Below are 26,373 nucleotides of genomic sequence, written 5' to 3' on the forward strand. Positions count from 1 at the left end.
GATGGTCAGATTCCTTGCCATTCCTCTCTCGGGAGGTGAAGTCTCTCTCCTTTCCCCTTTGAATTTGGGCTGGGCATGTGACTTGGTTTCGCCAGTGGGATGTGGTGGAGGTGATATTCTAGTGCTTCCAAACCCAGGCCTTAAGGGATCTGGGAGCTTCCATTTTCTCCTTCTTGGAAGCCAGCTCTCAAATCAGAAGTCCAGCAACCCTGAGACCACCATGCTGCGAGAAGCTCAGGCCAGCCACATAGGAGGATCATGAGGAACCAGATGTGAGTGAAACCTTCTTGGACTTTCCAGCCTATCCCATCTGCTACCGAATGTAGCCAAGTGAGTGCCCAGAGCCACTGCCATATGGAGCAGAAGTCTAGCTGTGTCCTCTTTGAATTCCTGACCCACAGAATCAGAAAGAATAATCAGTGGTTCCAAACCATAAGTTTTGGGAATGGTGTGTTACATAGAAATAGATAAATGGAACAAGGTAAAGGAGCTGAGTATAACAAAGATCGAAGGAGTTCCTGTGTGGCTCAGTGGTAACGAACCTAAGATCCATGAGGATGCATGTTCAATCCACGGCCCCACCCAGTGGGTTAAGGATCCAGCATTGCCATGAGCTGTGGTGTAGGTCACAGACACAGCTTGGATCTGGCATTGCTGTGGCTGAGGTGTAGGCCAGCAGCTGCAGCTCCGATTAGACCCCTAGCCTGGGAACTTCCTATGCCACAGGTGTGGCCCTAAAAAGCAAAAATAAAAAAAGAAATTGAAGAGAAGAAGAACCTAAGTCTTCTGATCTTGGTAACTGGAAGGTCAGTGATGGCCTGAAACAGAACATTTTTAGTGAAATAATGGAAGAAGGAGGTTGCAGGAAATTGGGTGTTGCAGGAAATTGGGTGATCCAGGAATTGGCCAGTAAAGAGCAGAAGACAAGATGATAACTTGGAGAAGCTGGTCGAGGAAGCATCTTTTCTGTATAAGTGGGAGAGAATTTTTTTAATGATTTTTATTTTTTCCGTTATAGTTGGTTTATAGTGTTCTGTCAGTTCCTACTGTACAGCAAAGTGACCCAGTCATACATATATATATGTATATTTATATATATATTTATATGTATATATAAATATATATATTCTTTTTCTCACTTTATCTTCCATCATGTTCCATCACAAGTGACTATATATGGTTCCCTGTGCTATACAGCAGGATCTCATTGCTTATCCACTCCAAAGGCAATAGTTTGCATCTATTAAGCCCAAATTCCTAAGTGGGAGAGAATTTAGCTTATGCTGAGAGGAATAACCCATGCAGAGAGAGATGCAGAAAATCAAAGAGAAATGGGAATGTTTGTTGGAGAGGTTTCCTTCTTGTTGTCTTTTAAGCCTGCACACTTGAAAACAAAACATGCTCACATGTTGTAACAAGGTCATGTAACAACCTAATTTTTCCCATTTTACAGATGAGACCAAAGTTCCAAGTCGTTATGAGTCTTCTATCCTTATGTTAGGTAGCTAGTAAATGGCAGAACCAGGACTCTGCAGTCTCTGCTGTCACATTTCCATCACTGGCCTTCAGGTGAGTTAGGAAGGTTAAAATTGTAGATAATTAGAGTAAGTTACTTTGACAAACCATCAAAACCTATTTGACCTAAACTTAAAGTTTCTACTCTTATTCCTTTAAGACTTGACTTCTTCAAATAAACAGGGAGGGTTTTTGCGGAAAGTGGGTGAACGCACTTGGGGCAGGTCAGAGAGAACTGGGAGAAAGGAGAACAGGTCTGAGTGTCCTGGAGCATAGATCAAGGGAGGTGGTCGTGAGGCAGGGCCAAGGGCAGAAATTAACCTCAGACAACAGTGAATCAGAATCCTGTAATTGAACTTAGAGCCTGAAGGGAACTGGAGGATTCTGCAGTTGTGTCCAATGACCCGTTAGTGAACCCCGGTGTGTGAAAACTGCAATGGTCAGGCAATCAACAGCTACCTTGGTTTGTGAAAGACACTCCATTGTAGAAAACAGCACATCTCTCCTCTGAGGAAAGTCTGTTTTCAGTATGCTGAAGTGCTATTTTTGTAATTACCGATGCATTTATTTAAATATATTAACATATCTGTTTATGTGTATACACACACATGTTGTCTTTTCTGAATATCACAGATTACCTTGCTGAAACTAGACACATGGAAAGTTTCAACTTTTCAACTTCAGCCATTTTTTAGTTATCTGCTTATTTTTAAAAAATCCTGAAATTGCTTTCAAAGTGGAAAAATTGTGTGGGCTTTTTTCATCTTTTCATAACTTGAAAACTATTTAATATATTTTTCTCAAACTTTGCAAAAAAAAAAATCACCTTTGGGCTGAAACCAAGCATGGAAAATTTCACCACAAAGAGCTAATTTTTTTGGAAAGCTGCAAGAAAGTGAAAACAGGGGTTTATAATAGAACATTCTTCATGCATGTTAATACTTAGTACTTTATCTAATGTGTTTCATCTGAGAATTTCTGAACACTGTTCAGATTTAAATATTGAGCCATTTTAATAGTTATGTATCCATGATATACTGTCAGAAAATATGGAAAATTCCCCACATCCTCTGAAAAGTGCAATATACATTGGGAGTTTGATATGTTTAAAGGGAGAGGTAAGGAAAATGAAGTAAAGTGGCTACTAGCCAGAGAAAGCCTTACACTTACTGCCTAAACACATTTTATCACCATCTCTTCCTGGCCCAGGAGTAGTTGGGAGTAGGATCTATGTGATGACATAAGGCAGCAATTCAAAAATCTGAGCCAGTAGTTCTCAGGCAGTATCAGCATCACCTGGGATCTTGTTAGAAATGCAAAATATTGGGCCCCACCCAGACTTAGAGAAACCTAAACCCGGCACACAGTGTTTTAACAAGTGCTGTAGGTAAATCTGGTGTATGCTCTAGTTTGAAACTAGAACTTTTTCCAAAAGCTTGGAATGTAGACTGTTCTGAGGTGTTGTGGACAATTTAATCTGTCCTTGCTCGTTCAGCTCTGTCTTCTCATACCATTCCTTGGAAGCAGGGGAACTACTCAGCAAGTTTTCTAAAAGAAAGATCTTCTTTCCTCTACTTCATGTTTTCTAGCTCTTTGCAGCTGTGACCTTATCCACAAGCACAGTAAGCACCTCCACCCCGCGTAGAGGTGCTCATACAGGGGAAACACCGCTACCAAGACGTAGGTTCTCATTTCCGTGATATCAGGGCCAAGCCTGGGATGGGACCATATATTTCATTCTCATTTCTTTGAAGTCTTAAGTTCCAAGATTTAAGCAGCAAGGTAGCAGAGGTCTGTCAGTGGAAGCTGATTTAAGCCCTGCTTTTTTATGTGCAAGTTCTCAGAAATCTTAAGTTTCACGGTGGCCCTCTACATTCCAGCAAACTCCAGTGTCTCCATTTTTGTGTGGTTAGGCACTGAAGTCATTGTTTATGTGGCACTGAAACAAATTTTGAGAATATTCCCCTGGTGACAGAAGTGGACCTATTGCTAATCACTGGTGCCCCAGCTTGTATGAATGAAACTTAAGCATAGCCCGGAAGAGGTATTTGTGCTGTTTAAGGTATATGTCTTCAGTTGCAGCCCATTTCAGAGAAGTATAAGCATCTAAGGTAATAATATCAATGGAGAGGAAAAAGACATCTTTTTAAATTGATTGTTTAAAGTTTTTATTATGAAAAATAAAACAAAAATAAAAGTAGTTGTATATTAAATCTCCATATATCTGTTAGCCAGATTACCATAGCTACTAATATCTTTACCTCATTTTTTTTTCAAAGACTTTCAAGTAAATGATAGCCTTCATGATATTTCACTGAAATATTTCATTGTGCATCTTATATGAAGGACTTTTTCTTATCTAACTGTCATGTCATTGTTATGCCTAACAAAACGAATGGTATAGTCCCTAAAATGTCTTTTTACAATTGTTTGTAAGATCCTTCCTTAAATTAAAGGCTTTTCTTTCCCATTATAAAAGTTAATATATTTGTGAGTTTCAGGAAGGTAGGAAAACAAGTTTAAATTTAAAAAGTAAACACGCCTTTGAAGATTGCTATGTATTCGGAGAGACTTAATATACCATAAATTGCTTTTATAACACAACAAGTAGCCTCTTAAAACAGAATGTGAAATTGTTTAAAGAAAGGTATGGATGGATCTGAGAATAATCTGTTATAAAGAAATTTGATGTGTGAGTTCATGATTTTAAAAGTAATTGTCTTTTGAGTTACCACGCTTAAACCAGAGAAGATAATGCAATACCTTCAATTTTGTTTTTATTTAATAAGGAAAAAGGGAAAATGTGGGGCTGTTTTTGCATTATTATTTATTAGGATGTATTTAAAACTCCCTTACAGATATTATAGAGTATTAAATTATTACAAACTGTAATTATCCTTTATTACTATAACTATAATTTATGAATCATTTAATTCTTTCAACAATTCTTTTTCTGTTTATTTGCTTATTAAAATTTTTTTAAGTGTTGCACATGTAAGTTCCTAGACCAGAGATTGAATCCAAACTACAGCTGTGACCTACACCACAGCTGTGGCAATACCGGATCCTTTAACCCACTTTGCCAGGCCAGGGATTTAACCTGTGCCTCCGTAATGAACTGAGCTGCTGCAGTTGGATTCTTAACCCACTGCACCACAGTGGGAACTTCTGCTTATTTTGTTTTTATTTTTTCTTTTTTATTTATTTTTATTTTTATTATTATTATTTTTATTTTCCCACTGTATAGCAAGGGGATCAAGTTATCCTTACATGTATACATTACAATTACATTTTTTTCCCCCACCCTTTGTTCTGTTACAACATGAGTATCTAGACAAAGTTCTCAATGCTACTCAGCAGGATCTCCTTGTAAATCTATTCTAAGTTGTGTCTGATAAGCCCAAGCTCCCGATCCCTCCCACTCCCTCCCCCTCCCATCAGGCAGCCACAAGTCTCTTCTCCAAGTCCATGATTTTCTTTTCTGAGGAGATGTTCATTTGTGCTGGATATTAGATTCCAGTTATAAGTGATATCATATGGTATTTGTCTTTGTCTTTCTGGCTCATTTCACTCAGTATGAGATTCTCTAGTTCCATCCATGTTGCTGCAAATGGCATTATGTCATTCTTTTTTATGGCTGAGTAGTATTTCATTGTGTATATATACCACATCTTCCGAATCCAATCATCTGTCGATGGACATTTGGGTTGTTTCCATGTCCTGGCTATTGTGAATAGTGCTGCAATGAACATGCGGGATTAGTTTTCCTTTTCTTAAAAAAAGCTTTCAGTGCTGTCAATTGATATTAACAGCATTTTCTATTGGTTTATTTTTACATTTTTTTTTCACTTTTTAAGTTGATTTACAATGTTATTTGTTGCTTACAACAAAGCAATTGAATAATACATATATACATGCCATGGACATGGTCAAAATAATAATAATTAGTATTATTAGCAGGACACAGCCAAAATAATAATAATAATAATGATGATGATAATTAGCAATGTTCAGCATCTTTTCATATGCTTTTTGGCCATCCATTTTCTTTAGAGAGATGTCTATTTAGGTCTTCTGCCCATTTTTTTCCTTTTTCTTTTTTCCTTTTTAGGGCCACACATGCAGCATGTGGAAGTTCCTGGGTGAGAGGTCAAATGGGAGCTGCAGCTGAGGCCTACACCACAGCCACAGCAGCACAGGATCCGAGACACATCTGTGACCCATGCTGCAGCTTGCAGCAAAGCCGGATACTTAACTCACTAAGTGAGGCCAGGGATCGAACCCACATCCTCATGAATACTAGTTAGGCTCTTAACCTGCTGAACCACAACAGGAACTCCCTTCTGTCCATTTTTTTGTTAGGTTGTTTGTTTTTATGATTTTGAGCTGCATGAGTTGTTTGTATATTTTGGAAATCACTTGTCATTCACTTTATTTGCAAATATTTTCTCCAGTTCTGTGAGTTGTCTTTTCATTTTGTTTCTGATTTCCTTTGCTGTTCAAAAGCTTAAGTTTAGTTTAATTTAAGGTCCCATTTGTTTATTTTATTTTTATTTTCATTACTCTAGAGTGTCAAAGAGTGTTCTGCCTATGTTTTCCTCTAAGAGTTTTATAGTATCTGGTCTTATATTTGGGCCTTTAATCCATTTTGAGTTTATTTTTTACATGGTGTTAGAGAATGTTTTAATTTCATTCTTTTGCATATAGCTGTCCAGTTTTCCCACCACTACTTATTGAAGAGACTGTCTTTTCTCCATTGTATATTCTTGCCTCCTTTGTCATAGATCAGTTGACCATGCTTGGGTTTATTTCTGGGCTTTCTATCCTGTTCCATTGAGCTATATTTCTGTTATTGAGCCAGTACCATACTGTTTTGGTTACTATAGCTTTGCAGTATAATCTGAGTTTAGGGAGCCCGATTCCTCTAGCTTCATTTTTCTTTCTCAGGTTGCTTTAGCTATTTGGGGTCTTTTGTGTTTCCATACAAATATAAAAATGTTTTGTTCTAGTTCAGTGAAAAATGCCATTGGTAATTTGAAAGAGACTGCATTGAATCTATAGATTGCCTTAGGTGGTATAATCATTTTGACAATATTGATTCTTCCAGCCCAAGAACGTGGTTTATCTTTCCAACCGTTTGTGTCACTTTTTATTTCTTTCACCAGCATCATAAAGTTTTTAGAGTACAAGTCTCTTGCCTTCTTAGGTAGGTTTATTCCTAGGTATTTTATTATTTTTGATGTGATAGTAAATGGGATTGTTTCCTTAATTTCTCTTTCTGACACTTCATTATTAGTGTACAGAAGTGCAAGAGATTTCTGTGTCTTTTGTGATTGGTTTGTTCTTATTTTCTGTTTCTTGCTTGGTTAGTCTTGAAAGATTGTAACTTTTTAATAATCTGTCCATTTTTATTGGCACTCAGTTGCTTGTAGTAGTCTCGTATGATCCTTTGTATTACCATGGTGTCAGCAGTAACTTCTTTTTCTTTTCTTATTTTATTTATTTGAGCCCTCTCCCTTTTTTCCTTAATGAGGCCAGCTAAAGGTTTATCAATTTTGTTGATCTTTGTACAGAACAAGCTTTTAGTTTCATTGTTCTTTTCTATTGCTTTCTTCATCTCTATTTCTTTTATTTCTGCTCTGATCTTTATGATTTCTTTCTATCTACTAACTTTGGGTTTTGTTTCTTCTTTTTCTTGTTACTTTAGGTGTAAGTTTAGATCGTTTATTTGAGATTTTTCTTGTTTTCTGAGTCTTTCAGCAACTTGTGAAGGGGACTCATTCTTTTTCCATTTTATACATGAGAAATGTGAGACTTTAAAGGGTCCAAAGTAACTTGTTCCAGGTTAGACAGCTAATAATGGGCTATGCTAGAATTTGAACCCACATTTGTTTGACTCCAAAGTCCGTGTTCTTCGCCACTAGGCTAAAAGATTAATTTCTTATGATAAAGGATTTGTAGACATCAGTAAAAAGAACAGCAGTGTCTCAGATAAAGGTGCGAAGGATATAAACATATAACTCACTGAATAAGAGCTAGATAATAAAATATATCAAAAAATATGTACTTAGCACAATGCGTGACACAGTGCTTAATAAACTAGTACACGATAGTACTTAATAACGTCTGCCCTATTGACTGTAGTAGTACGTAATATTTGATGAATGTACCTCAGCAGTTACCAAAATGTGTTGCTGCTATTGCAGTATTTTAAAGAAAAAACTCACTGTTGTGTATGCATACTTCTGTATACATTTTTGGAAGGTCTGAACAGCTAAATCCCAGGTGGCTTAAGGTGGTTACCTCTGAGGCTTAAAGGTAAGGATGTGTTGGAGGTGGCAGTGCTACACCGTTTCTGTTTTTTTTACAATGATCATGTGTTACCTGAAAAAGAAAATTCCTATAACAATTGTTTATACCTGGGAGTTCCCTTTGTGGCTCAGTGATTAACAAACCCAACTAGGATCCATGAGGATGCAGGTTCGATCCCTGTTCCGCTCAGTGGATTAATGATCTGGCATTGTTGTGAGCTGTGGTGTAGGCTGCAGATGCGGCTTGGATCCCATGTTGCTGTGGCTGTGGCATAGGCCAGCAGCTGTAACTCCAATTTGACCCCCAGCCTAGGAACTTCCATATGCAAAAAAAAAAAAAATTGCTTATACCCTTTGAACCTACTATTTTCTTTGGGATATAAAGAAAATAATAACCTATAATGGGAAAGAATCTGAAAAAGAATATATATATATATACACGTGTGTGTGTGTATGTGTGTGTGTGTGTGTATACCTGAATCACTTTGCTATATACCAGAAACTAACTACGCTTCAATAAGGAAAAATAATTTCAAAAATAGAGAACACAGTCATGTACAAAAATATTATTTATTGTATCAAAATATTGGAAACATCCTAATATCCAAATTTAAAGGAAAGTTTGTACATGGAATGTGCAACTATTAAAAGTATGTTTCTAGAAGTTCCCCTTGTGGCTGAGCAGGTTAAGAACCTGACTAGCATCCATGAGGATGGGCGTTTGATCCCTGGCCTCACTCAGTGAATTAAGGAGTTACTGAGTTGCCAATCTAGTGTGGCTGCAAGCTGTGACATAGATTGGAGATGCATCTTGGATCCAGTGTTGCTGTGGCTGTGGTGTAGGCCAGCAGCTGCAGCTCTGATTCAACCCCTGTCCTGGGAACTTCCATGTGCTGTAGGTACAGCCATATAGAGAAAAAATTTAATTAATGAATTAATTAAAATAAAATTATGTTTTCAAAAAACATTGTAATACATCAAAGTTAATTATATAATATTAAGGATGTTAAAATATAAAGAGGATAGAGAATATGACTATATGTCAAAAGAAAAGATATATTTAAAATTACCCATATGAATGTAATGGTTGGTTTGAGTGGTGGGTTTTGGAGTGATTTTTTTCTACTAATTTTTTGTTCTTAAATTTCCTCTCATGGCATATATTTTTTTCACTATTAAAATCATTTAATTGTTATGCATTTTCCTTATTTAAAAAGTAATTTGATTTTATGGCTTAATAACCAAAAGTTGGGTTCAGGAGAGAGAGTTTTTAATAATTTGTTACACAGTGAGAGATAACAAATACAAGGTGAAAGTTAAAGCTAAGGTCAACTTCATGGTTTCTCTGCAGGAAAACCCGCCCTTGAGACTAGCAGCATTCAGTCAGTAACAGCATCTTTGGCAATGACAGCCAACCTAGCTTTTTAACTCTTCTTGCTCTACTCAGTTACCTAGGCTTTTGCCCATCTCTGCAATTTTTTTTTTTTTAATAAACCCTACCTTTTTCCCCCCACAAAAGTAATTTGGGTTGTTGATAAGTATATATGTTGCTGGCCCACCTCATGGTTGTTACTTGGATATGAGAACAAAATGACAGGTTGGGATTAGCATCATCCTTCATCGTGCTGCTGGGGTGAAGCAGACCTTATTCAGATCTCATCAGAGCATGAGGTTCATAGTGACTAGGACTTTAAGAGTCTCTAGGGACCTGGAGTTCCCATCATGGCGCAGTGGTTAATGAATCTGACTAGGAACCATGAGGTTGAGGGTTCGATCCCCGGCCTTGCTCAGTGTGTTAAGGATCCGGTATTGCCACCGTGAGCCATGGTGTAGGTTGCAGACATGGCTTGGATCCTGCGTTGCTGTGGCTCTGGCGTAGGCCGGTGGCTACAGCTCCAATTGGACCCCTACCCTGGTAATCTCCATATGCTGCGGGAGCAGCCCTAGAAAAGACAAAAAGACAAAAAAAAAAGAGAGTCTCTAGGATATGAGTGAGTGAGTGGCCCATGCTGAGGCAGAGACATTGTCTTTATGAATTCAATAGCAATGGGAGGGATACAAGTCTGAAAAATAGAGCTTGTGCCTTGCTACGTTTAGACCTTGTCATGCCAATGAACTGGATGTTCACAGAAGAGCCTCGGCGGACAGCAGTGAGAGAAGAGATAACAGAAAAGGTAGAGACAGGAGCAAAATTCTGTGGAATTGTTTTCTTGTGGCTATTGTTTATTCCAGCCAGAAGATTCTGTTCAGGTCTTTCAGTTTTGGGAGATGAAAATTATGAACTGTGAACATGCTCTTGAAGGAAAGGACACTTTTTTTTTTTTTACCCTCCCTTCCTGCTTGTACGGAAAATCTGTGAACAATATGCAATGTAGGCCACCAAAAATTCTCTGAAGTAGAAAAAGCCTAGCAGGCACTAAATGAAAGATGCTTCACTAGAATGAAATGTGGTTGCTTTGCGATCTTATATTCCAAGCCAGTTCCAACCAGTTGTATTTGGTTGGGATGCAGCCAGATTATCAGGTGTCAGGGAGGTATGTTAACAAATGGATAAAGACGGAAGCCAGCATTCTTTCTGATAACCTGTTCCTGGGGAACAAGATAATAAATAATTTCCCAGTATCATTGACACAGAGACCAGAGGAAACATGTAGGAATGAAGTCTGTAGACAGTCTAGAACTGCCTTTCAATAAATAATTTTATCTCCTCACCAGTATAATTGTGGGAGCTTCTGTAGTAAGCCAAACTGAGTGTTAGAGATACGGCCTTTTCCTCTTTTATAAACTACTACCCTCAGAAAAATGCTGAAGAGCTTCTTGTGCCTACTGCAGAGGAGGAAGGTTCTAGGGCTTCAGTAATATTACACGAATGTGGATTGGCACTGATTCAGAAGCAAGTTCATGAAGTCTTAGGGACAGTTCTGATTGTCTGGGTGCCCCAGGGGAGTTCTTCTCAGGGTCCCCTGAGGAAGATGGCCTCAACTTGTCCCTTTCGGTCTCAGTCCCTGCACCTGTCCTGTAACATACCTAGTGCTCCCTCCTAACTATTATTATTTCTTATTGTCGGCTTCCTTTCTGTTTTTCCTACTGCCACCTAGCAAATCCACCCTTTTGAATCATCTCATTGCAAACTGCTTTGTGAACTCTTTCTTCCCATTTTTACTGCCCTTCCTTTGTGACCCTTTTTCTCAAAATTCTTATATATCCCACCTTGTATTATAGGCATTGCATCTTTGTTTGATTCTCCCTATTAGATTTTTGAGCTTTTCTTTTTTTTTAATTGAAGTATAAATTACACACAGTAACTCTTTTTTTCTCTCCCTGCTTCAATCTGTCTTATTTTCCAGTTCACTAACCCTCATTCAGCTATGTATAAACTCCTTTGAAACCCATCTGTTGAGTTCTCAATTTCATTTCTTCTATTTTTTGCTTACAGAATTTCAATTTTATTATTCGTATAGTTACCATTTCCTAAAATTCTACATTATCAACAGGTTTTAAAGTACAATTACTTTTATTCTTTTTTTTTTGTCTTTTTGCCTTTTCTAGGGCCGCTTCCCGCAGCATATGGAGGTTCCCAGGCTAGGGGTCTAATCGGAGCTGTAGCCACTGGCCTATTCCACAGCCACAGCAACACGGGATCCGAGCCGCATCTGTTACCTACACCTCAGCTCATGGCAACGCCAGATCCCCAACCCACTGAGCAAGGCCAGGAATCAAAGCCGCAAGCTCATGGTTCCTAGTCAGATTCATTAACCACTGTGCCACAACGGGAACTCCACTTTTATTCTTAAAAAATAAAAATTCAGAGATGATGTTTAAAATAAAAATAAGTGAAATTCATTTTTATAATTCCAGTGCCTGAATCTTATGTATTTACATTTCTTTTCTGCTTTTTTCTTCTTTGTTTTTGGTCATTTTTGCCTTGTCCCTCAGTATGTTTATGTATTAGTAAGTGTTCTCTAGAAAAACAGAACCAGTAGGATGTGTGTATAGATAGAAAGAGATTAACATAAGGAAATGGGTAACACGATTGTGGAGGCTGACAAATCCCAAGATCTGTAGTTGGTAAACTGGAAGCCCAGGGGAGCTGATGGTGTGATTCTAGTCTGAAAGCAGGCCAGCTCAGAATCCAGGAAAAGCCAGTGTTTCATTTGGACTCCAAAGACAGGAAAAAGAAAAACAAAGTCCTAGCTCAAAGGCAGTCAGCAGAAGGAATTCTCTCTTACTCAACCTTTCTGTTTTATTCAGACCTTCAGCTGATTGGATGAGGCCCCCTACCTTTAGGGAAGGCAATCTGCTTTGCCAAGTCTACTGATTCAAATGTCAGTCTCCTCAAAAACACCCTCCCAGACACCCAGAATAATGTTTGGCCAAGTATCTCTTAACCCAGTGGCCCAGTCACATTGACACAGAAAGGAAACCATCACTGCTTGGTAAGGTGCTTTTTTAATTGAATACCTGACATTACATATGGAAAATTGTTAAGAGAGTATAAGGCTTCTGTCTTCCTCCAGAGAAGATTTACTTTTGCTTTTGACTAGCGGGTATAGTAAGGATCAATCCTCTTGATGTCATGAGGAACTGGCCTGAATCAAAGATATCTTTGGGAGGCCTGGTCTGCTTACAGTTCACTGCTTCTGAGGGGTAGCACTTTAGTAGTTCCCACTGAAAGCCCAGGGTGCCTTCTCTTTACTGGGTACCAAGTGCCCAAGTTTTGACCCTTGAGCCACAGAAGATAATCCAGAAACTGTTCAGCCTCCTGGCCTTACAGCCTTTGCTTGCAAATTAGTAAATAACTAAGAAGAGCTATTTCAGCACACTTCTCTGAGTTTCCTTCTTCTCTAGAATTTTGGCCCTTCAAATCTCCTCTGCCTTTGATGCTTTCAAAGGCACTTTAAAAAAAAATCCTTTTTCCAGTTTTTCTCATTGTTCCTGGCAGGCAGATTCTTGTGCAGTAGTCTAGCCTGCCATCCCCACTCCCCCTGGCCACTGTCACCACCGTTGCCTAGCTTCCAGCTCAAGCTTTGCCTTGAGAAATATGCTACTTTTGAGTTTTTTGTTCTTTATGTGACCTGTTTTTTTCTCTGGACAGTTTTGGAATCTTCACTTTATCCCCATTATTATATTTTGTGATGATAGTCCCTGGACTGTTTATCCTTTTTAATCTGGAAACTGGCATCCTTAGGTACTGAAAACTTTTCTAATATTTTTTGTGCTTGTTTTCCAATTATTCACATGTTCCAGAAAAGTCTCTTGATTTATTTCAATTTCCTTTGTTCATTTCTCTTTGTCCTTTAAAAGTTCTATATGATGAGAAATATGGGATTTTTTTTCCCTCTGGCTTATCTGGAATTCATTTAAACCTTTTTTTTGGGGGGGAGGGCGGTGCACCCAGGGTACCTTGAAGTTCCCAGGTCAGGGGTCGAACCCGCACCATGGCATCAGCCCCAACCACTGCAGTGACAATGCTGGATCCTTAACCCACTGTGCCAGAAGGGAACTCCCTAATTAAATTTTGACTTCAGTCTTCATACAAATAATTGCTAAGATAATTTTTTGTTCCTTGTTCCATTCTTGTAGAATCCTTTTTATTTTCTTCAGGGCTGCACCCACTGCATATGGAGGTTCCCAGGCCAGGGGTCCAATCAGAGCTGTAGCTGCTGGCCTACGTCACAGCCACAGCAATGCCATATCCAAGCTGTGTCTGTGACCTACAGCACAGCTCACAGCAATGTTTGATCCTTAACCCACTGAGCAAGGCCAGGGATTGAACCTGCAACCTCATGGATGCTAGTCAGATTCATTTCCATTGAGCCATGACGGGAACTCCTAGAATCCTTTTTATCTCATGAATATCTCTGTCTGTCTGAGGAAAGCAAATTTTTGGAGTTTTGCTGTACTCTTGCATTATCTCTATCCATTCTGAATTCCGTTTTTCACGTTTTGCTTATATTGACCTGTCTGCTATAATTGACACTTTCTCAAATGTCTGACATTCCTTTGTTATCTATTCATATTTAGGAATGAAGCACTGGAAATCCCAGGAGGTTTTTTTGCAGGGGCGGGAGGGCGGTCAGCTAGGCAACTTCACTGCAGGATGACTGGACAGAGAGCCTGACTTTTTTTTTGGTGGTGGTTGTATTTCCCAGTGTCACCATCAGTGTGTTCTTTCTCTAGAGCCATTCCGTCCCTTCATGTAAAATCTTCAGATCTCCTGCCTGAGGGCAACATCATCAGGAAAATGTGGGAGGGACTGGTGTTTGCATGTGAGAGTGGCAGCATTCAGTGCTGCCCTCTCGCTTAATCCTCTTTTCCATGATGACCCTTTTCCCCTGCCTTTCTCCATGCCCGGAAAGCTCTCTCCTTTAACTTCTGCACAGTATTAACCTGCAGGCCTGAGCTGGGCCTGGGGAAGAGGAGTTGCTTAGGTGTATTGGATGAGGCAGTTGACCTGGGCACGGCCCCTTGGCCTGGATTTCATTCATTCAGTCTGCAGTGTCTTTGTGCTGTCACCGAGCCCCTGGAATGGACGTGAACAAAACAGGAAAGAGGCCCTGCCCTCTCAGAGTTGATAGTCTGCTAAGGGGAGATGGTAATAAACATACACATTAATGTGGTCAAAGACGGGACGACCTTGATAAAAAGAGTAGAGCAAGATAAGGAGATTAGAAGTGCCTCAGCTGGGGGATAGAGGGCAGTGGTGGACTGTACTGTACTTTATCACCCTTGACGTGGAAATAATTTCCAGCTTACAGAAGAGTTGCAAGAATGAGAATAGCACATAGAACACTGTATTTACTTTAACCTGATTTACTGTTAATATTTTACTTCATTGGCTATGTTATTTGCTCTCCCTCTTCTGCCTTCTGCTATTTTTTTTCCCCTCTCTCTCTCCCCCTCTCTCTTTCGCGCTCTCTCTCTATATTATATGTATTATACATGGGGGTGTAGGGAAAGCAAGGGCATGTGTATACATATATATATATGTATGTGTGTGTATATATATTATATATATATGTATAATAGTTATATATATAAAATGGTTCTTTTTGAACTGTTTCAAAGTTAAATATATCATGGCCCTTTACCTCTCAAAATCTTTTCAAGTAAATGGGTGTTTTTTTTTTTTTAAGTTGGTGACTAAAATTTGAACTGGCAACAGAGTATATAATTCCAATTTTCATCCTATAGCGTTTTCAGATACAATGGGGCATTTTTAATTAATAAATTAGTGAACTATCATATTTATGTGTCAAATGCACTGTTAAGAGTTAGTTGGCAGAGATGTTTAAAGACTCTCAGGAATGCAGGCCAATCCTATAGGGGTAGGTAAGGGCCTTCCCAGAGGCGCTTGGGCCCTCTCTGGGCTCTGTAGAAGTAAGGCCTCTGAAGTCCAGTGAGGCAGTGGAAGCCTCAGGAAAATGTGTGTCTGGATGACAGTGGATGCAGGAACACCCCCCTCAGAGACCTGTGAGGGAAAAGATATGTTAAGATACGTACATCCTTGATATATCCTTATTTTTTCCTGAATTGAAAGGAGGGCAGACTCTTATCTATTTCATTATCCAAGCTGGCACTGAGGTTTATGGACCTCCTTCAGTTATCTGGGCCTAACCTCTTGCCATTGAGTTAACTGCTTATTTTCTCAAGTTTTAAACCTGTATCCCAAGGGGTCTTGGCTTTCCTAACTGTTGGATTTGCCTTCTGCCGGATAAAATGGGACATACTTTGCCATGCTTTGTGTCTTCAACTTCTGACTAGCTAGGCGTGTTTACTGGCGTAGATTCTGTGGCGAAAGTCCCTTGTTGTCTGGCGCTTTAGCCTGCACCCAGTGGGTGCCTCTGCCAAGGGCCCTGCCACGTACTGCTCTTGCTAGTCTGAAAACCTGTGGTGGGTACCTTTTCCTCGTCTTCACTCAACTATAAAAGGGCCATTTCAGTGTATGGAACTGAAGTGTACATGTTTCACAGCATCTTTCAGCAGAGTTTCCCCGGATCACCCTGAGCTCTGTCATCACGCTTTGCTTCTGTAGGTATTCAGGGAATGTCAAACAATTTCTCTTTCCATGGCCCTTTTCAAAGGTTTCTAGGCCATGATGAGTAAGAGGTTTCTAGTGCCCATTATTTATGTTTCTATTGTACTGTTTCCCATAGCATGATGCCTAAGGTGCAGTTGCCATAAATATTTCTCCCATTAGACTTTAAGACTCTAAAAGCAGAGACTCTTTGTCTCAGTCACCATTCGGTCTCCAGCATTCACCATGGTATCTGGTCTATCATCAGAGGTAACGATGTATCAGTCAGTAAACCCAGAGGGATGACTCTTTCAAGTGGCTTAAGCTTTAAAAGCCTATAGTTTCAACTTAGAAAAGTCCCAAGCCCATTGTCAAGTAGTTGGGGGTTTTTGCTTTCTGGCCCACATAGAGTATCCCAGCTCCAAGTTGAGAGAATTGCCAAATAGCAACTTTTTGGTCAGGAAAGCCATCCTTTCAGATTCTGTGTAGCTTTGCCATTATTAACCAAGAGAAGGTGACGTTGCCAAAGGCAGTAGCTGTGTGAGAATGTTGGAGCTGTAGACATGGGGATGGGTTTGCTCTTCTCACCATTCACCGAATTCTGAGGCTGCCTAGAAAACACTGCTCAACTCGGAATAAGAGGTGCTCTGTAACAGATTGCTGTACTCCAGAGCAGCTTGTAAAGAAGCATTTGAGAGCCTCATTCTATCTGAGTTCTTAGTGATTCTGAATCTGAAAGAAGGAAGTAGATTCCAAGAGATTTTAGGCTGAGGAGAAGAGCATTTTGCATTCAAAATAAAATAAATGTGAAGTATATAAAATGACAGAAGCTTGAGAAGAATGGGTGATAGGAAGATTTTGAAGCTGTGTTTCAAATGTTAAAGTGTAGTCATAAGTTATTTAATATCTCTACAAATGTGCAAGCAGTGTTCCTTGTAATTAGCAACCCTGACATGTAGATTAAGTGCATGAAACGGCTCTAATTTTTTTTTTTTTACATTCAAGTACTTAAAGTTTGGAAAAATTTCTGCCCCAGAAGATCTGAGTATAATTCACACTAATGGAAAATGGTAAAAGTGGTCAGTTTCATGAATGCCATCTACCTTAAGCAGAACATATTGAAATGGCATAATTTCTTTTTCAGTAGCCAATAGTTGCTTTACTTCTTATGATAAAACTAAATGATCTAAAGCTGAGTGATTCAAAACACTTATAAATATTTGCCTATCTCTAACAATAATAGCAGTGATTGTTTCAACCATAGGGAATTATGTCACCAAACAATAATAATTTCTAAGAAATTTTGTCTGGTCTGCAAGTATATGGTATAATTAATGGTTAATAGCATGGCTTCTAAATTCACCCTGCTTAGATCCATACATCATCTTTGTCACTTTGTAGCTAAACCTCAGTTTTCTCATCAAGGGAATGAAGAAACTTACTTAATAAGGTTGTTATGTTTATTAAATGAAATAATGTGTATAGAGTATATTAGCATAGTTCCTGAAAGATAGTAAGCTGTCATTGCTGCTATTATTCTAAACACTTCCCTACTGTGGGGCATATTCCTACCTTAGTGATATATGAAATTGTTAAGGCAGAATATAAGATCTCAAAAAGTAAGCTCTTAATTATTAAAATAGAATGGGATTTGGAGTTTATAAACTGCATACATATGATTAAGTAAGCCCAGTCTTATTCAAAGGAGAAGAAAACAACCTTTTGAGGAGAAGAGATAAACTAAATTAGGATTATTCTTACTAGGTCTGTGCTTTGACGACTAGCAGCTTTATCTTTGAAAGCTGCCTGGTTTATACTGCATGTTCTCTAACATGTCTTAGCAATGTTGGCAGTCATATAAAAAGAAAAACTGTGCTATGTTTTCTTGTTTTCAGCTTGTACAATGGGGAAGTACCCTGCCATTACTGCAGCAAGGTGGGCTCAGCTGATAAGCAAATAGGGAAAGTAGCAGTGATATTGTTCTTTTAAAGATACTGAGTTACTGTTTATCATTTAGTCATAACATGTAGGCATCATTACTGCACCCCAGAAAAATGGTTGAATCCATAATAAGCTATCTGAACAGTTTAAGTATATTGAAGATTTTTTTAGATTTTACTCCTTTTTTTAAAAAAAAAAATGCCTATTTAATGGAACAGATTGCACACAAACCACACCTGAATATCATACTCCTTACCATATAGCTATATTTCAAAATGTTTCTTCCTTTCTGGAAAATGACTAACAATAATAATAATAAATTCAGGAAAAATAAACATCAAAACACTGTCTCTAAGCCCCCAAACATACCCTATATAAAAGTCCCAAAGTGTATATTTGCTTTCCTATACTATTCAAGAAAACACAGTTGTGCTTCATTATCAAAAGTTGACTCTGTTAAATTTCAAATGAGAATGTGAAATATATGAAAATGTTTCCTTAGAGTAGAATGAATTGGCCAGCCTAGAAGTTCTTTCTTTAATGAGAAAGTAACATAAGAAAATGTTTTGTCATGTACACAGATTTGGAAACCTACTCTGCACAGCTGTGTTATAAAATTGGGTATACTTCCCTGACCTCGCTGATTTTTTTGCCAATAGGTTTCTATGTGAATAAAAGAAATTTTCATTACTGCGCCTTATCCTATCAAATTTTGACTATACATTTCTTTGAAATTATCATTATGACATCTAGGAAAAGTATAAGTTTCACCCAACAGGTAATAACCATTGCTCTCCAAAGGCAAGAGAGGAAAACCAGTCTCATCAACTAAGAATTAGTTGTGATAAAGAATCCTTGGTCTTCCTATATTTTTGAGAGGCAATGATGCATTCAGAGTACATATTAGAACTTCCTTATTGTTTCGGTACATTCCCATGATATCAGAGTGCACTTTAATTCTCAATTTGTTATTGATACAGATCAACCAAATGTAACCCTGTAGTTACTCATGTGTTTTTAGAGTTTCCCTTGCATGCAGTTTTGTTTAACACGGGTCACAGTAATGGATCGTTTATACAAAATAATGGATTGCTTCCTCTTTCTGCCAGCTGATTTGATCAGTCTGAAGTTCCTTATGTACTGTGGGTTACATAACTAGTATGGAATCCGTATGGTACATTTCTTAGTATGACAGTAACTGTATTAACCATTTTTATTCTCTAAGTCTTTGAGGACATTTTAATAAACACAAGCCTCTTATTTTGAAGTGAATAAACTTGAAATTAAAATGAGCAATAAGTTACCATACGGGACTCAATTACCAGACTTCTTGGAAAATAGATTATTTTTGTTAGTTGATTGTTGTGGTTAACTGTGGATTGGCCAGGGGAGGAAAAAACACCAAAAGAATTTATTTCTAACTTTCCCATTTAAAATGTTTATAATGTGTTTTAGCATACTTTCCTGCTTCTATAAACAGAATATAATAGATCATAACTTAGTTCTACTCTCTTGAAGAATTTGTAGCACCTGCAAGTCCTAGTTGTGAGTATTTTCTCTTGTCGTCTATGGTGCAATTATAAATGCAGAAAATTTAGGGGATTAGGATTAACTGTACTGACCTCACATTATTCCCCTGGAATTATTTTTTTAAAACCAAATCCCTGGTAGTAGCTGGTTTGGTTATTTACTAATACGGTTAAAAGATGGAGTTCCCGCTGTGGCTCAGTGGTTAACGAACCCAGCTAGCATCCATGAGGACATGGGTTTGATCCCTGGCCTCACTCAGTGGGTTAAGGATCTGGCATTACCGTGAGCTGTGGTATAGGTCGCAGACATGGCTCAGATCCCACATTGCTGTGGCTGGGGTGTAGACCGGCAGCTACAGCTTCGATTGGACCCCTAGCCTGGGAACCTCCATGTGCTGCAGGTGTGGCCCTAAAAGACAAAAGACAAAAAAAAAAGTTGCCTGGAGAAGAAAAGAATATAAAAAGTTAAATAGTTAAATTCCAGTTAGTGGAGATTACATTATTCAATGACATCTAATTTTCCAGGTATTATTTATAGGATGTAGTTGAAGAACCTGAAAATAATCAAAATTACCTTTGTGCTTTCAAAATAAAAAGCTCAAAGAAAAATAAGAGCCCCAAGACTTAGAATGTCTCCTTTGAAACTTACTAATTCCCTTTTTTTCAACAATCCCACCCTCTGATTTCAAAGAAGAAACAGAATTTGGATATCTTCATTGTCAGCACATGCAAATCTACTTAATGTTCATTATGGCAGAGTATTCCATTATATGGATATATCATAATTTATGTAACCGGGCCTAATTGTGGACATTCATCTCACATCTTTTGCTGTTTTAAATAATTCTAGTTTTCCCAGCTGCATTTATTGAACAGCTCTTTTTTTTTTTTCTCTACTGCTACCCTTATCATAAATTTAATTCCCAAGTATGTTCAGGTCTATTTTTAGACTCTTCTTTTGTTCCATTGAGTTGTGAGATCCTTTTCTGTTCATACAGTTTTTCGGAGGGTTTTTTGGGTTTGTTTTTTGGGTTTTTTTTTTTTTGTCTTTTTAGGGCCATGCCCATGGCATATGGAGGTTTCCAGGCTAGGGGTCCAATCAGAGCTACAGCTGCTGGCCTACACCACAGCCACAGCAACGCCAGATCCAAGCCGTGTCTGTGACCTACACCACAGCTCGCCAACACTGGATTCTTAACCCACTGAGCGAGGCCAGGGATTGAACCTGCAACCTCATGGTTCCTAGTCGGATTTGTTAACCACTGAGCCACGGTGGGAACTCCTGATCATACAGTTTTAACTATTGTAGCTTCATAATATGTGTAATAGTTATTAGAGCTAATCTCCCTTCTCTTCTTTTTCAGAATTTGTAGGTTTAGTGCATTTCTTTTCATTTGTCACATTTCAAAATAAGGATCGTCTTTTACTATTTTAATTGGAATTGAATGAATTGAATTGATAAATTAATACAGTTGGAGAATTCTCTTTTGAAATGGAAGAACAAATATCTCTTTGGATTTTAAAGTTTTCTTTAGATAAGTGGAGTACATTTCCTTATTTGTTTTTTTATGGCTGCACCAATGGCATGTGGAAGTTCCTGGGCCAGAGATTGAACCCTTGCCATGGCCATGACCTGAGCCACTGCAGTGACAATGCCAGATCCTTAACCTACTGTGCCACAAAGGAAATCCAGTACATTTCTTTTTATGTTTGTATTTAGCTATTATTTTTATACATGATTTTTTTAATGTTTTAAACATAAACCGAAAATAATGGTAATCTTGTCTTCCCAATATTTATAGCTCTTATTTTTGATACAGTATTTCTAGAACAGTAATAACAATATAATATAAACAGAGTAATCCTATTTAGATGAAGTCAAATATGTCACCCCTGTTTTCAAAACCCTTCAAAGACTTTTCAGTTACTCGGAGTAAAAACCAAAGTCCTATTGGCCCCTCCATCCTCTGTCCCCACCACTGCCCTTATGATCACAATTGTCACTGCCTGAGCTGCTCTCCTCCCACACACAGTGCTCTGGCAGTCTGCTCTCCTTGCTTTTACTCAAACACACCAAATGGAGTCTATCATATGGTCTTTGCACTTCCTTTTCCCTCTCCCAGAAAAATTCTTTGTCCATATATCTTCCAGCTCACTCCATAGCTGCCTTTACACAGATGTGACCTTTCACTGAAGCCTTATCTAAATACCCTGTTTAAAAAGCTATACCAGGGAGTTCCCGTCGTGGCGCAGTGGTTAACAAATTCGACTAGGAACCATGAGGTTGCAGGTTCGATCCCTGCCCTTGCTCAGTGGGTTAATGATCCGGCGTTGCCGTGAGCTATGGTGTAAGTCGCAGACACAGCTCGGATCCCGAGTTACTGTGGCTCTAGCATAGGCCGGCGGCTACAGCTCCAATTGGACCCTTAGCCTGGGAACCTCCATATGCCGCGGGAGCGGCCCAAGAAATGGCAAAAAGACAAAAAGACAAAAAAAAAAGAAGCTATACCAGCAATTCCTAGTCTTCTTCATTATCTTCTTCTTTCCTATCCTTTCATAGGCCTGGAGACTTAACTATACATCTCTCAATTACTTATTTATAATTTCATTTTGATAGTTATTCCTTAAATTGTCCTATAACTGTTTTTTAATTATTAATCATTTATTGTGACATTAACATCCTGTTTTGTTCATTGTTATATCATTTACTCATTTAGTGTTTACTGACACATATTTTTATTATTTATATCTTTTGCATGCAAAAGATGGTAAGAAAGAAGATGAGGTCAAGGGATACACAAAATAAAAAGCACAAAATAAGATTTTACATTTAACTCCAAAATATTGGCATTTTTAAAGTGAAAATGTAGTAAATATATTAGTCATTTTAGTTAAAAGACAAATACTGTCAGATTAGGTAGAGCTAAAAATCCAACCATATCTGCTAAATATAAGGCTTTAGAAAGGTAGATAGTAGAAGACAGGGGAAAAGTATATCTGGCAAGTTCTAACCGTAGCTAGTGTAGCTATGTTAATATTAAACAAAATAAGCCCTATAGGAAAGACATTACTAGAAATGAAGAGGGTTCCTTCGTAATTGTAAGAGGTTTCCTCTATCAGGTATTAATAGTATCAGGAATAAAAGAGGTAATATCACTGCTGGTTGTCCAGAGATTGAAGTTCAAGAGATTGAAGTATAATAGCAGGATATTATAAATAACTTTGTGCCAATAAATGTGGAAGTTTAAATGAAATGGGTAAATTTCTAGAAAAAAGATAACATCAAAACAGGTTCTAGGAATTCCCGTCATGTCTCGGTGTTAGCGAACCCGACTAGAATCCATGAGGACACAGGTTCCATCCCTGGCCTTGCTCAACCCAAGGATCCGTTGTTGCCATGAACTGTGATGTAGGTTGCAGACGCAGCTCAGATCCCATGTTGCCATGGCTGTGGCGTAGGCCGGATGCATCAGCTCCCATTAGACCCCTAGCCTGGGAACCTCCATATGCCACGGGTGTGGCCCTAAAAAGACAAAAAGACAAAAAAAAAAAAACAAAGCAAAATAAACAAACAAAAAAAAACCCCACATTCTAAAGAAGAATAGAAAGCCTGAGTGGTCCTAAGCCTTTAAAGAAACTGAGTCAATCAATAGTCAAAATTTTCTGAAAATAAAACTCTAGACTTCACTACTGAGTTCTATCAAATATTCAGAGAACAAATTATTCTATTATATTACAAAATCCTCTAAGTAATGGAAAGGAAGCCATGTTCTCCAACTTAGTTTTCTCAAACTAGCAAAACTTTATATGCAGACCTAGAAAAAATAATATAAGAAAAGCAAGTTTCAGGCCAGGCTTAATCATCAACATGCAAAAGATCCTACACAAAATATTAGGAAACCAAATAAAGAAACATACAAGAAGTATGTATCATGACTAAGATGGGTCTATCCCAAGAATGGAAAGTTAGTTTCATGTTAGAAAATCAACTGACAGTTTGCCACATTAAAAAATAAAAGAAGAAAAATCTTACGATCATCTCAATAGGTATAGAGAAGGTATTTGATAGAAGTCAGCATCCATACGATTTTAAAAAAGAATTAGCAAACTAGGAATTGGGGAAATTTTGTTATTCTAAGTATATTTCTAGAAAACCTTCAGTACCCATCATGCTTTATTTTGAAATTTCTCCTTTGAGTGCAGGAGCAGTAATTACTTTCTATTCACTGTTGTATTAAAGTTTCGGCCAACTCAGTAAGGTAAGAAAAAGAAAGGATATAAGTATTTGATAGGAAGAAACAACCCTCATTAATCATAGATGATACGAGTCTGTACTTAGAAAATGCGTAAGAATATACAGGCAAGTTCTTAGAACTGATAAAAGACAGTGAATTTGCTGGACACAAAATCAACATACATATATAATGCATATTGTGTATATATAAGCAACAACCTTTTTTTTTTTTTTTGTCTTTTTGCCATTTCTTGGGCTGCTCCCACAGCATATGGAGGTTCCCAGGCTAGGGGTCCAGTCGGAGCTATAGCCACTGGCCTATGCCAGAGCCACAGCAACGCAGGATCCGAGCCATGTCTGCAGCCTACACCACAGCTCACGGCAACTCCGGATCGTTAGCCTACTGAGCAAGGCCAGGGATCAAACCCACAATCTCATGGTTCCTAGTCGGATTTGTTAACCACTGAGCCACGACGGGAACTCCAAGCAACAACCATTTATAAAATAACACTCTAGGAGTTTTCTTGTGGCACAATGGGTTAAGGATCCAGCATTGTCACTGTAGTAGCTCAGGTTTGCTGCTATAGTGCAGGCTCAATCCCTGGCCTAGTAACTTCCTCATGCCACAGGCACAGCCAAAAGAAAGAAAGAAGGAAGGAGGGAAGGAAGGAAGGAAAGAAAATGAAAATTTTCAAGTATCCTATTTATAGTAGAATTAAAAATAATAAGTACCTAATCTGACAAAATTGTGCAAGATGACTACATGTAAAAATCTATAAAACATTTTTAGAGACAGTAAAGATTTATAATAAAGGGAGAACTATCTCACATTCATGGGTTGGAAACCAATATTGTAAAGGTATTACCTCTCCTCAAATTGATTTATAAATTTCATGCAATTCCAATCAAAATCTCAACAAGATATCTGAGGAACTTGAATAGTCAATTCCACAATGTTTATGAAATGCAGAGAGCCAAAAATACTCAAGGCATTTTTGAAGAACAAGAAGATGGGGTTTAACTAACTCTACCAAATATCAAAATATAAAGCTTTAGTAAGTAAGACATTGTGCTCTTGGCACAGAGTTGGAAAAGCAGGCCAGTAGAACAGATTATAGAGCCCTGGAAAGGACCTGGTCACATGTACAGGCACAGGATTTACAACACAATTGTCACTGCAGAGAAGCAGGGAAAGGACAGCCTTTGCAATTGAGTTTCCATATGGAAAAAAATTAAATTAGATCCATATTTCACACCACATGTAAAAATCAGTTTCAGGTAGATTATGAACCTAAAACTGAAAGACTAGGCCATAGAGCTTTTAGAGATATTACTGAAGAATACTGGCTGCCAAGGAGCCCGCAGTGACTGTGAACTGTGGCCGACCTGGCTTCCTTACTGGATCATGTTCCTATAGCTCCTGGTGGGACTGACAAACGAGAGCCCAGCTGACGCTGAGAAGTCAGTTTCTTCATCGTTGTCCTTGCTGCCCCTGCAGCTGCTAGAACTCTTCCTGTGAGGTGGGGAAGGTAGCTCCTTCTTAGCCCTTCAGCCGGGCACTGAGAATCGCTACCTCTCTCACTACCCAAGACTGCTTTGTAGACATCCACCCCTGTTTGCCTCTCAGGCCTTAAGTCCAACAGAACATCGGCAGCACTTACAGGAGTTAAAGGACTCATGATGTTGGAATTACCCAAGGGAGTTCCGGCTATGGCACAGCAGGTTAGGCATCTAACTGCAGCAGCTAAGGTCATTGCGGAGGCACAGCCTGGCACAGTGAGTTGAAGGATCCCCAGCCTGCCACAGTGAGTTAAAGGATCTGGCATTGCCACAGTTGTGGTGTAGGTTACAGCTGTGGCTCAGATTTAATCCCTGGCCTGGGAACTTCCATATGCTGCGGGTGCTGCCATTTAAAAAAAAAAAAAAAAAGAAAAGAAAAAAAAAAGAATTACACAAATGAGAGGAGAAGAAGTGTCCATTTGAAGGTATAAAATCAGTGGTTAACTGTAGCACCACTCCAGTGGCTTTTCTACCTCTCGGGCTCTTAAAGCATGGTCTTGGGTATCCAAGTCAAATGCCAGATCCCTGAATTACATTTGATAATATGATTAAATTTACTTTCTGTATGAGTTCCAGATACCCACTAAAGTGATTGTGGGTATCCTTTCAGAAACAAAGGAGAAAAGGCTAAGATCTCATGCCATATTGTTTAAAAGCTCTTGGTGATCCACATTGTCAGTAGTTGGTATTGTTAGATTTCTTAATTTTTGCCAGTCTAAAGGGCATATTCAGCATCTCTAAGAGAGACAGCAACCCATTTGACTTTGAGCCTTTGGGAACAGTCCTGAAGAATATCTTTTAACAGAGAGGCAAAGATGACGTAGCAGCATACCCAGCATATGTAGAATACGAAAAGGGGAGACCTGTTCAAGAGCCCTGCAGATGTCAGAAAGCTGTCAGGTTCTTTACTTAAGCTTCCTGAGACTAAAGATAGTATAGTCATGGTGCTTGTGCTCCATACTCTGCTTCCCCTGTGTCCTCTACACCATTGTCATGGCTGATGAATCGGGAATGCTCTGTCCCCATGTTAAGTTAGAAGGAAAGAAGCAGACGACCAAGTGTCAGAAAAGTCCCAGGGTTCCGAAGCTGATCTCCTTCCTTGCCTGTTTGTGTTCAGATGCACTGAGTTCACAATGAAAATGGTATCCAGGGAGAGTGATTCCCTTAACTGACATTTCTTGTCCAGTCAGACTATACAGAGATCTCATAACCTTTGTGAGACTCTTTATATATAACTCTTATATAAACCCATTGTAGTATAGGTAG

At 38.6% G+C, this 26,373-nt stretch overlaps 1 protein-coding gene across 4 annotated transcripts in view; it reads left to right on the forward strand.

The window, feature by feature from the left end:
* The window catches only part of LDAH (lipid droplet associated hydrolase), a 109,536-nt gene that overhangs the window by 49,222 nt on the left and 33,941 nt on the right, over positions 1–26,373 (forward strand). The window lies entirely within an intron of this gene.

This window comes from Phacochoerus africanus, chromosome 5 (genome assembly GCF_016906955.1).
Source record: "Phacochoerus africanus isolate WHEZ1 chromosome 5, ROS_Pafr_v1, whole genome shotgun sequence".
NCBI lineage: Eukaryota > Metazoa > Chordata > Mammalia > Artiodactyla > Suidae > Phacochoerus > Phacochoerus africanus.